Source organism: Dendrobium catenatum, unplaced genomic scaffold, assembly GCF_001605985.2.
Source record: "Dendrobium catenatum unplaced genomic scaffold, ASM160598v2 fragScaff_scaffold_3, whole genome shotgun sequence".
Lineage (NCBI taxonomy): Eukaryota > Viridiplantae > Streptophyta > Magnoliopsida > Asparagales > Orchidaceae > Dendrobium > Dendrobium catenatum.
This window is the reverse complement of record NW_021318465.1, coordinates 118,398-128,448: the sequence shown is the minus strand read 5'-3', so window position 1 is coordinate 128,448 and position 10,051 is coordinate 118,398.

Below are 10,051 nucleotides of genomic sequence, written 5' to 3'. Positions count from 1 at the left end.
TTTTCAAAGATTTAGGCTTCATGAGAAATTATTCGATGTAGAACTTGGATGTTATTCTGCGTTCAGATGCCAATAAAGTTGTGACCCGTGGATAGCCTATGTGGTAATTGCCGATGTGGATTACCTAGTGGAATGCCGACATGGCTTCAACACTTAAACCCCAACCATCCTCATCAAAAACCTGAATATAGTTCAAATTAGGGTTGCCGCTTCTTTTTTTTTGATATTTCAGTCACGAAGCTCCGCATTATATAGGGTTTAGCAAAAATTTTCTGGCAAGCTAAAAAAGTAAGAAAGAATAGAAAAAATGTAGACAAAAATAAAAATTGATCTGAAGGAGAACATTTCTTTTTACAACCAGATGATATTCTTAGAGGGTGTGGGGGCCCAAAAAAAATATGACGTCGAGGAAGTCGAACAGTTCAAAGAAGTGCAGCCAGAGGAAAAGATAAATTTAGGAAATATAGGCTTCAACTTATCGATAAAATTCAAATCCCTCTAAGTTTTCTTTGGAGCATTCATATTTGTCCACATTTCCTTACAGCATGGTAGTAATTATGCATATTTTAAAAATTAATTCATATTTTCCTTCATTTGTATGTGTAATTAATGAGTTTTTTGTGCGTAATTTATCCAAACTTCGTGCTTATTTACTCTGTATTTTATGTTTATTTATTGCTTAATTTGTGCATATTTTTGTGTGTATTTTTTGCATATTTTGTCCGTATTTAATATATATTTTGTGCATATTTACTGCATATTTTAAGCATATGTACTGCATATTTTATATGTATTTACTACGTATTTGATGCATATTTATACGTATTTTGTGCTTTTTCTGAGTAATTTGCATTTTTTTCTCTTCATATTTTTGTCTTATTTACTAATTATAATTTTCTTATTTACTAAATATTTATCATGATGTTTATGAGAATGAGAAAGAGGCATACGAGGCCTACTGTAATCATGCACATAATGTGGTTTTAGTATTTGTAAGGATCATCATAGTTACTGGCCAAATTCCAAAAAAATTAAATCCAAGGACTTTATTTGTTCAAAAGATGGTTTTAAGAAGATGCTTGATCTTTAATTTCAAATTAAAATATCAAAAATTAGACACCAGAATAGGTTGTCTAGCAATGATTAGGTTTACAGTGGATGAAGATGGATATTGGAAGATAAAAAAATTATTGAAAACCTCAATCATGATTTGTTTAGGCTAGAAGACCAACATCTTCTTAGATTATATAGGAATGTGTGTGATGTTAAAGCTTTGGTTCTTAAATTAATGATAGAAGTAAGGATAAGAACTATTGATGCATATACCAACCTTGTTGATGAAGTTAGAGATGTCCAGAATGTTGGATTCTCTAACTGGGATGTGTACAACTTTATTCAAAAAGATAAAAGAGCAAAAAATTGAATTTGGGGATACTAATTTTTTGATTCATTTATGTAAAGATCGTCAAGTTGATGACAATATGTTCGCTTAGGATGTCCAAATTGATGCATGTGATAAATTGTTAATTTTTTTTTTTGTTAATGAGATTAGTAGGATAGATTGTGACTATTTTGGTGATGCGGTAATTTTTTATACTTGTTATAGATTTAATAAGTATAACTTGGTATGCACCCCATTTATCGGGGTCAATAATCATTGGGAAAATATCTTGCTTGGGGTGGCCTTCTTTTCAGAAGATATGATTGAATCATTTATGTGATTATATATAATTTTTGTACGAATAATGGGTAATAAATATCCAAAAATAATTTTTACCGATCAAGATCAGGTAATGTCAAGGGAATTAGAATTTGCATTACCTCACACTCGCCATAGACTGCGACAATGGCATATTCATAAAAAGGCACCATCAAAAGTGTCGTGCTTGAATAGTAGTAACAAAGTAAGAAGCCTCTTCCATAGGTGTTTGAGCAAATGTGACTCTAAGGAGGAGTTTGGGAAAACATGGTCTTAAATGATCATAAAAAGGAACTTTCACAATCATGGGTGGTTGGAGGATCTTCATAAGATAAGAAATAAATGATCTATTGCATCTAATAAGGATTGTTTTAACATGAGCATTCTATACACACAACATAGTGAGTCTGCTAGCAATGTTTGTCAGACATTTCTAAGACCACAAGTTCTATAATTGATTATTTTTTTGAGTTTAGAGAAGATAATGAGGAAATGGCGTCAGAATGAATAGGATGAGGATTACAAATACAGTTAGTCTGAAATAGAACCTATAATAAAAAGTAACACAATATTAAAATAATCTACTCAATTTTATTTAAGAAAATTATATTCATTTTTTGAAGAAAAATGTTTACAGGATGTGGGTGGAATGAGCAAAAAGTTTGTCCTGTGATTCTTCAAACTTTTTTGTCTGTTGCAAAGAGAAAAAGGATCATCCTAACCCTTGAGTTATTTATTTTGATGGAGGCATTCAATGCACCTGTAGGAAGTATGAAATGATGGTTTTATTATGTTATCACTGCATGAAAGTTTTAAGGCAGGTGAATATTGTGCAAATCCCTAAGAAGTACCAACTGCTATGATGGTTAGTAGGAGCTAAAAAATATATATATTCTAGCCAAATATTTAAAGGAATTTCTCAAAATAACTTTGAAGCTAGTAGTGGATTTATATTCAAAAACCATATTAGCATGTTTGCATATCAAATTAGCACACGAGTGCAGCTGAATGAGGAAGCTAAATAATACATGTTGGCTGCAATGAAGGTTATGTCTAAAAATATCGATTTGATTATTAATGGGAATAAAAAAAACCATAAGTTTTCAAAAGTTGTCATTGTAAAAGTAAAAGATCCTATAAAGTGTAAGCCTAAAGGCATCTCAAATGCAAAGTTGAAAAGCCATTGGGAAAAGAAGAAGCGAAAGAGTATGATTTAACTTCCTGTCTAATTTCTTTTCATTATATATTACTACATATTGTAACTCAGTTTTCTTGTGATTAATTTTTATTAATAGGGAAATCACGCATGATAGAAAAACATCAAAAATGTGTTCACCTTCTCTAAAAGGGGTACCCTCGAGTTAGCCATCAGCTTAGTAGTGTAATTTCATAGGAATGCTTAAATACTTTATAGAGGAATTCATTATCGGCACACCCTCCAATCAGCCATCAACTTAGCAGTGTAATTTTACAGGCATGCTTGAATGCTTTACCGAGGAATTCATAACTAGCACACCCTCTAATAAGCCATCAGCTTAGTAGTATGATTTCACAGGCATACCCGAATACTTTAGAGAAGATTTCATAACTAGCGCACCCTCCAGTCAACCATCAACTCAGCAATATAATTTCACAGGCATGCTCGGATGCTTTATAGAGGAATTTATAACCAGCGAACCCTCTAGTTAGCCTTTAGCTCAGTAGTTTAATTTCACAAGTATGCCTGAATGCTTTATAGTGGAATTCATAACTCGCAGACCAATTAGACAACCATCAGCTCAGAAGATAAATTTTAAAAGCATGTTAGAATGCTTTACCGAATAATTCTTAACTCGCAAACCCATTAGAATGCAATCAGCAACGTTCATGAGGATGATGATGGATATCATTGAATCAGAGAAATAATTGTTTTAATATAATAAGTATATTATTGTGACAATGGATTTTTGAAATAATTGTATAAATGTAATAAGTATATTTATACATGAGGATGATTCTCAGTATTTTGTACCTATTTTATTCATATATTCTATATATTTTGTGTGTATATAATGTGTATTATATGCATATTTAATGCATATTCTCTAAGTAATTTCTGTGTATTGAATGTGTATGTTATGCGTATGAAGTGCGTGCCCACTATGTAAATTGTGTGTATTATATTTTAGACTTATTTAATGCATATTTTATGAGCAGAATTTATCCCATTAATTGATCAACCTTAGGTACTATTCAACAAGAACTCTAAACCCTTTGGACATATTCCTATAAATATATACTAAAAACTAAAAAATAAGAAATAACCCATCAATAAATCCAAATGAATGCATTATATATGTGTGTTATCTGCATATGTTGTGCGTATGTTATACATACGTGTTGCATATTGTGTGCGTATTTAATGTATAATTTTGAATAATTTTCAAAATATTTTAAAAATATTATTAAAGAAGTTCAAGCATTTATACAAAATTATCCATTTATTACATAAAGCTTTAAACCAAAAATAAAATATAAAAAACCATTGATCTTATTCTTTATTACTTAACCTTAAATACTAGTCACCAAGAATCCTAAACCCTTTGGACATATTCCTATGTATTAATACTAAAAACTAAAACCAAAAAACAACAATGACTACTATGGCAAAACTCCTAAAAATAAAAAGCTAAATACAAAAAAACATATTCTTCAACAATAAACTACAAATAACCTAAAAATATAAAATTACCAACCTTAAATAACAAAAAATATATCATTAATTAATCCAAATTAATCAAAATGAATGTGAATTATCTATGTATGTTATGCATATGTTGTGTGTATGTTGTGCATACGTGTTGTATATCATGTGCATATTTAATGTGTAATTATGAATACTTTTCAAAAAAATTTAAAAAATCATTAAAAAAATCTAAGCATTTATACAAAATTATTCATTTGTTACATAAAGATTAAAACGAAGAACAAATTACAAAAAATTATTGATCTTATTCCTTATTACTCAACCTTAAATAATAATCACCAAGAAACCTAAACCCTTTGGACATATTCTTAAACATTAACACTAAAAACTAAAAACCAAAAAATAATAATAACTATTATGACATAACTCCTAAAAACAAAAAACTAAATATAAAAAACATATTCTTCAACAATAAACTACAAATAACATAAAAACATAAAATTATCAACCATAAGTAACAAAAAAGATCCCATTAATTCATTCAAATTAATCAAAATGAATGTGTATTATCTATGTATGTTAAGTGTACGTGCAACATATCGTGTTCGTATTTAATGTGTAATTTTGTATAATTTTTCAAAACATTTAAAAAGCCTAATCATTTATACAAAATTATCCGATTACATAAAGCTTAAATCAAAAAAGAAATTACAAAAAACTATTGATCTTATTCCTTATTAGTCAACCTTAAATACTAGTAACCAAAAAACCTAAACTCTTTGGACATATTCCTAAACATTAACACTAAAAACTAAAAACCAAAAAACAAAAATGACTATAATGTCATAACTCCTAAAAAAAAAAAAACTAAGTACAAAAAATATATTCTTCAACAAAAAGCTACAAATAATCTAAAAACATATATTTATTAACATTAAGTAACAAAAAAATCTCATTAATTAATCCAAATGAATGCATATTATCTACATATGTTATGCGTACGCACTGCGTGTACTGTGTGTATTTAATGCATACTTTGGAATAATTTAAAAATAAATACAAAAAACATGTGGAGGCCCTAGCATGTATAATAATTTTAATTATCAATGGACTTACAGGAGGCAGATGTGATTGGGAGGGTTAGTTGAAGTTTTATGAGCCGTTATTGACTACTTTTATTGCTTTCTCTAGTTTAATATTCAATATAAGGCGGGGAACGCGTAAATGTTGGCTTAGAATTCTTAAGATTATGCAAACAAAGGTAATGCAACCTTAGAAAATTGAAAGATTTTTTACTTCAGAACTAAGTTTAAGATTGTTGTTAGTTTTTTTAGTCTTACAATTTTGCAATCTATTTAGTTAATCCTCGTCCTCAAAATAATCACAAAATAACAGTAGCCTTAGACTTATAGTTCTGAAGTAAAACATCTTTCATTTTTTAAGGCTGCATTACTTCAGTTTTGTATGATCATGACTCTGCAAGAAAATAAGGCACATGACCTCTTCCTTAGGTTTTTTTGTTATCATTTTTCCATAAAATGAACATAGATTCTCTTTTAATTATTTTAGAAGGGACTATTTCTATTTTTTTTTGTAAACTTCTAAGTAACTTTTTATGACTGATTAAACTCTCTTATTAACAAAATTATCCCCCAAAAAATTATGTTGAACAATTTTTTTTCGTTAGAATGTACATAGGTTCTCTTTTATTTTATGCATACGATATGCATTTTTTTTGCGTACGAAATGTGTATTCTCTACATATGACATGTGTATTCTTTGCTATGATATGCGTATTCTCGATGTACGATATACATATTCTCTGCATACGATATACGTACTCTTTACGTATAGTATGCATATTTAAATGATAACTTCAGTGAATTTTAAAACAAACTATGCATAAACTATGCACACAAAAAATTTAAGACTATTTAAGACTAATAAAAATATGCACAAAAAATAAATTTAAACTGTACAATAATATTAGATACTAATATAAAAAATTATGAACAAAAAATTATCAAAGTTTGCTTAGTGATTTATAAAAAAGGTTCATGCGTGAATTCTGCCCTATACTTTGTCATTTCTTCTTGTCAACTTTTACTATAAGTCCATGTGGTTCTGCCTTCAAGACAAATCATTTCCATGTATTTACAAACAAATATTATACAATCTACATAGTTGGTCTAAATTGGCATACTAGTTATTGTAGAAATATTCTATTTTCTGATATCATTATTAAAAGCTTGTTACGTGTCACTATATAGGCTTCTAATCTGAAAAATAAATAGCAAAAAATAATTCTTTAAATTTTGTTTAACAGTTGATCTCACACACTTTTGCTTTTTAAAACAACATATCTATGCGAACGGTTGGGCAAGGAATCACAAAATTGCCACATATGTTCATTCAACAACCCAAAGAGATGGGTCCAACGCGAGGACTCAATAATTGGTTGAAACAAAATGTTGCATGACTTAATAGCAACATCAGTTATATGATCAATATACAATTTGGACAAAGAGTCCCTTCCTTTGTAATTATGCAAGAAGTAAATATAATAAATTTAAAATAAAACAACTACAAAGATTATAACTGGAATTAAAACTAAATACTAACTTAATACACTAGCAATATGAATATAAAGTTATGGTACTTGTTAGGTATAAGTTTACACTTGTCACTAAAAAAGGGGCGAAGAAATCTACATGATTATTAGAAAAATAACTATTTGTTATTAATTCATCAATGTCACCTCTAAAAATAACAATGTTCCCACATTAATAGACTCTATTGTCCCTACCAAAAAATAAACATATTAAAAGAATAAATTAAGAAGTAATCAGACAAATTACTTAACAAGTAATTAGACATAAAATATGCACAAAATATGCATAATATACACATACTATACGCACAACATACGTATTTTAACACAACATACGCAGAACATACGACTAACTAAATAATTTTATTAGTTTATAGAAATTTCAGTGTTTACCTCTTATTAAACTTCTTAAAGTATTCATACATAAAATTTCTTTCCTTAAAAGTTAACTCGTCAATCCCTTCATAATTCATTATTTAATTTGCAAGTTCAGGAGTTATTACGATGTCATCAACTGGGATAGGTTTATTTTGATCTAGGATAGGTTCATTTTGGGGTGGGATAGGAATATCTGATATTTTCTTTATAGGAATATTTGATTTATGTTTCTTTTGAAATTTTATAATATTATCTGGCTCATTAGGGATGTCTTGTTTTCCTAGGATGATATCAAATTTTTCTGTGGTTGGGGTGGTTGGGAAATCTTGTTTATCATCTCGAGGAGGGATATCTTATTTATCTCGAGAGGAATGTCTAGGGAGGGATATCTAATGTTTTTGGGGCTTAGGAATGTTTATGTTTCTTATGGGAAGATGAGGAGGAATCAGGTTCTTTCTGTGACTAATTCAATTATTGAGCTTATCATCAATAACTTATACTCTTTCAATTAGATCAAACTTCTTGCTCATCCTATCTTCAAATTCAAGAAAGATTTTTATGCAGATATCCTGGCAAGATTTGACTATTTGTCCTTGGAGAAATTCTAGTACTTTAGTAGAAAACATAAAGGTTATTGCTAAGGAGATTGATGTTGTGCTTGCTGGGGAGGCGGGGGTTATGATGGGGAGATTGGTAGGGGGTATGTTGGGCATGATGGGGGTATTGAATAGGATAATGAGGTTCTTGGGTAGGTAATTCACTTATTTCATAATGGGTTGGAGGGGTGTGTGATGAATATTTCTTGATGCTAGCCGACTAATTTCATCATAAGTAACTCCCTGGAGGACATAAAAAAATATAAAAAATTTGTATGATAGCAAATTCTTATTCTTTATAGAGGTATTAATTAAAATATGTTGTAAGATGTATATGTCTTTTCTTTAATTTAATAAATAAAATTATGACGTCTTAGTAGTATATAAAATATCATCGACTCAATAAAAATAGATCATTCTGTCAGTATATATAGGAGCATAAATAGAAGTGTGCTCAATGAACTAAATCTGCATAAGATCAAAATAAATTTTAGCAAATAAATTAAAAAAATTAAATATAAATTAAAATGATTTTAACAGTCACAATTAGCAGAGGCACAAAACTGTTAATGTAACATACTGACTTCTTATTTGAAATCATGGTGAAGACCTTATTAAACTCTTAAACTAAAAATTTCCTAATCGATCCAACCCAATTTATGGACAAAAAACCATCTACATTATTTGTTATTTTATGAAGCAATCGATGGATTTTAAAGTCATTAAGTTGAAATAATAAATTTGAACATAAATACATAATAAACATCATTAACATCATCTCTGGGTGACTATTATTGTTCAACTCCAGTATGTCTACCTTAATTTTCAATGATATAACAACTATAGGTGTTAAACTATGCCATGTATTTTTTTATCTTTATTTGGCAAATTAGTAAGAAGGGCAACTTCAACAACAATGAAATGTAAAACAACATCTTTTATAATAAAACATTGTTTTGAAATATTTCACCTTAAGACCAACTCATAAAGAAGTGGGATATTTTGCTCAAATTCAAGAAACTGCAGAAAATATATGATATTTAATCTCTTCAAGTTGTCCTCGATTTCATGAAAAATTTACTGAGAAAAAATATCACAAATTGTTCAGAACGTGAAAACGTAGCATCGATAGGTAATATGTTGAACATATATCTGAAAAATAAAGGTTAAAAACATATAAAATAAATACAAAAGATTTCCATAAAAATGCACAACATACTCATAACCTACATAGAACCTACGCATAAAATATTTATCTATTTACTTTTTTGTTGTTTCTAAAATCCAAAAGTTCAATTATTTACTTTTTTTTAGATTTTAGATTTCAGCATAAACCCTAAATATAAAAAATATGATGGGTCATAACTAGCATCAAATATTTATATAGTTATAAAAGATTAAATACACTAAAAAAGTTGCGAGAAATAACACATAGCATGAGTATAAACTATGCATAATATAAGCATAAAATACGCATACCTTAAGCAAAAAACACGCAAGCAACTTACTTTTCTTTGAGAATGTAAGCAAAGAATGCCTGAAATTGCAAGCAGAAAATGCAAGAGAGTCGGAGAAGTTTCTCTTCAGAGGAGAACAAATGACGAATGTCGAAAAGCCGCTTGAAATGTGAAATTCAACTGGCATTTTCACTTTTAACCTTTGTCGTAAACCTGGCAGTTGCCACATAGGCTATCCACGAGTCACAATTCTATTGTCATCTGAACACAATAACGTTGAGATTCCGCACCAAATAATTCATACCATTTCGGACTTCTTACTGCTTCTTAAAGCAACTTTCTGGTACGAAAATACCTTAAAATAAAATTTTTGTTCTAAAAGAGAGTTTTATAAAATGATTAAAAAAAATAATCACAAATAATAGATCCTCTACAATTTTCTTTTACTCATCCTAAACTCATTTTAATATTTAAATCAAATTGCCAAATTATTCTTGAACATGATGCCATTGGATCCCATCCATCAATAATAATAAAATAGTTGCCAACTACATCAAAAATTTCTAGAAAATTTGAAGAGAAAAGCACTTGATAATAAGAAAACATTGAGCTTGCTTAAAACTC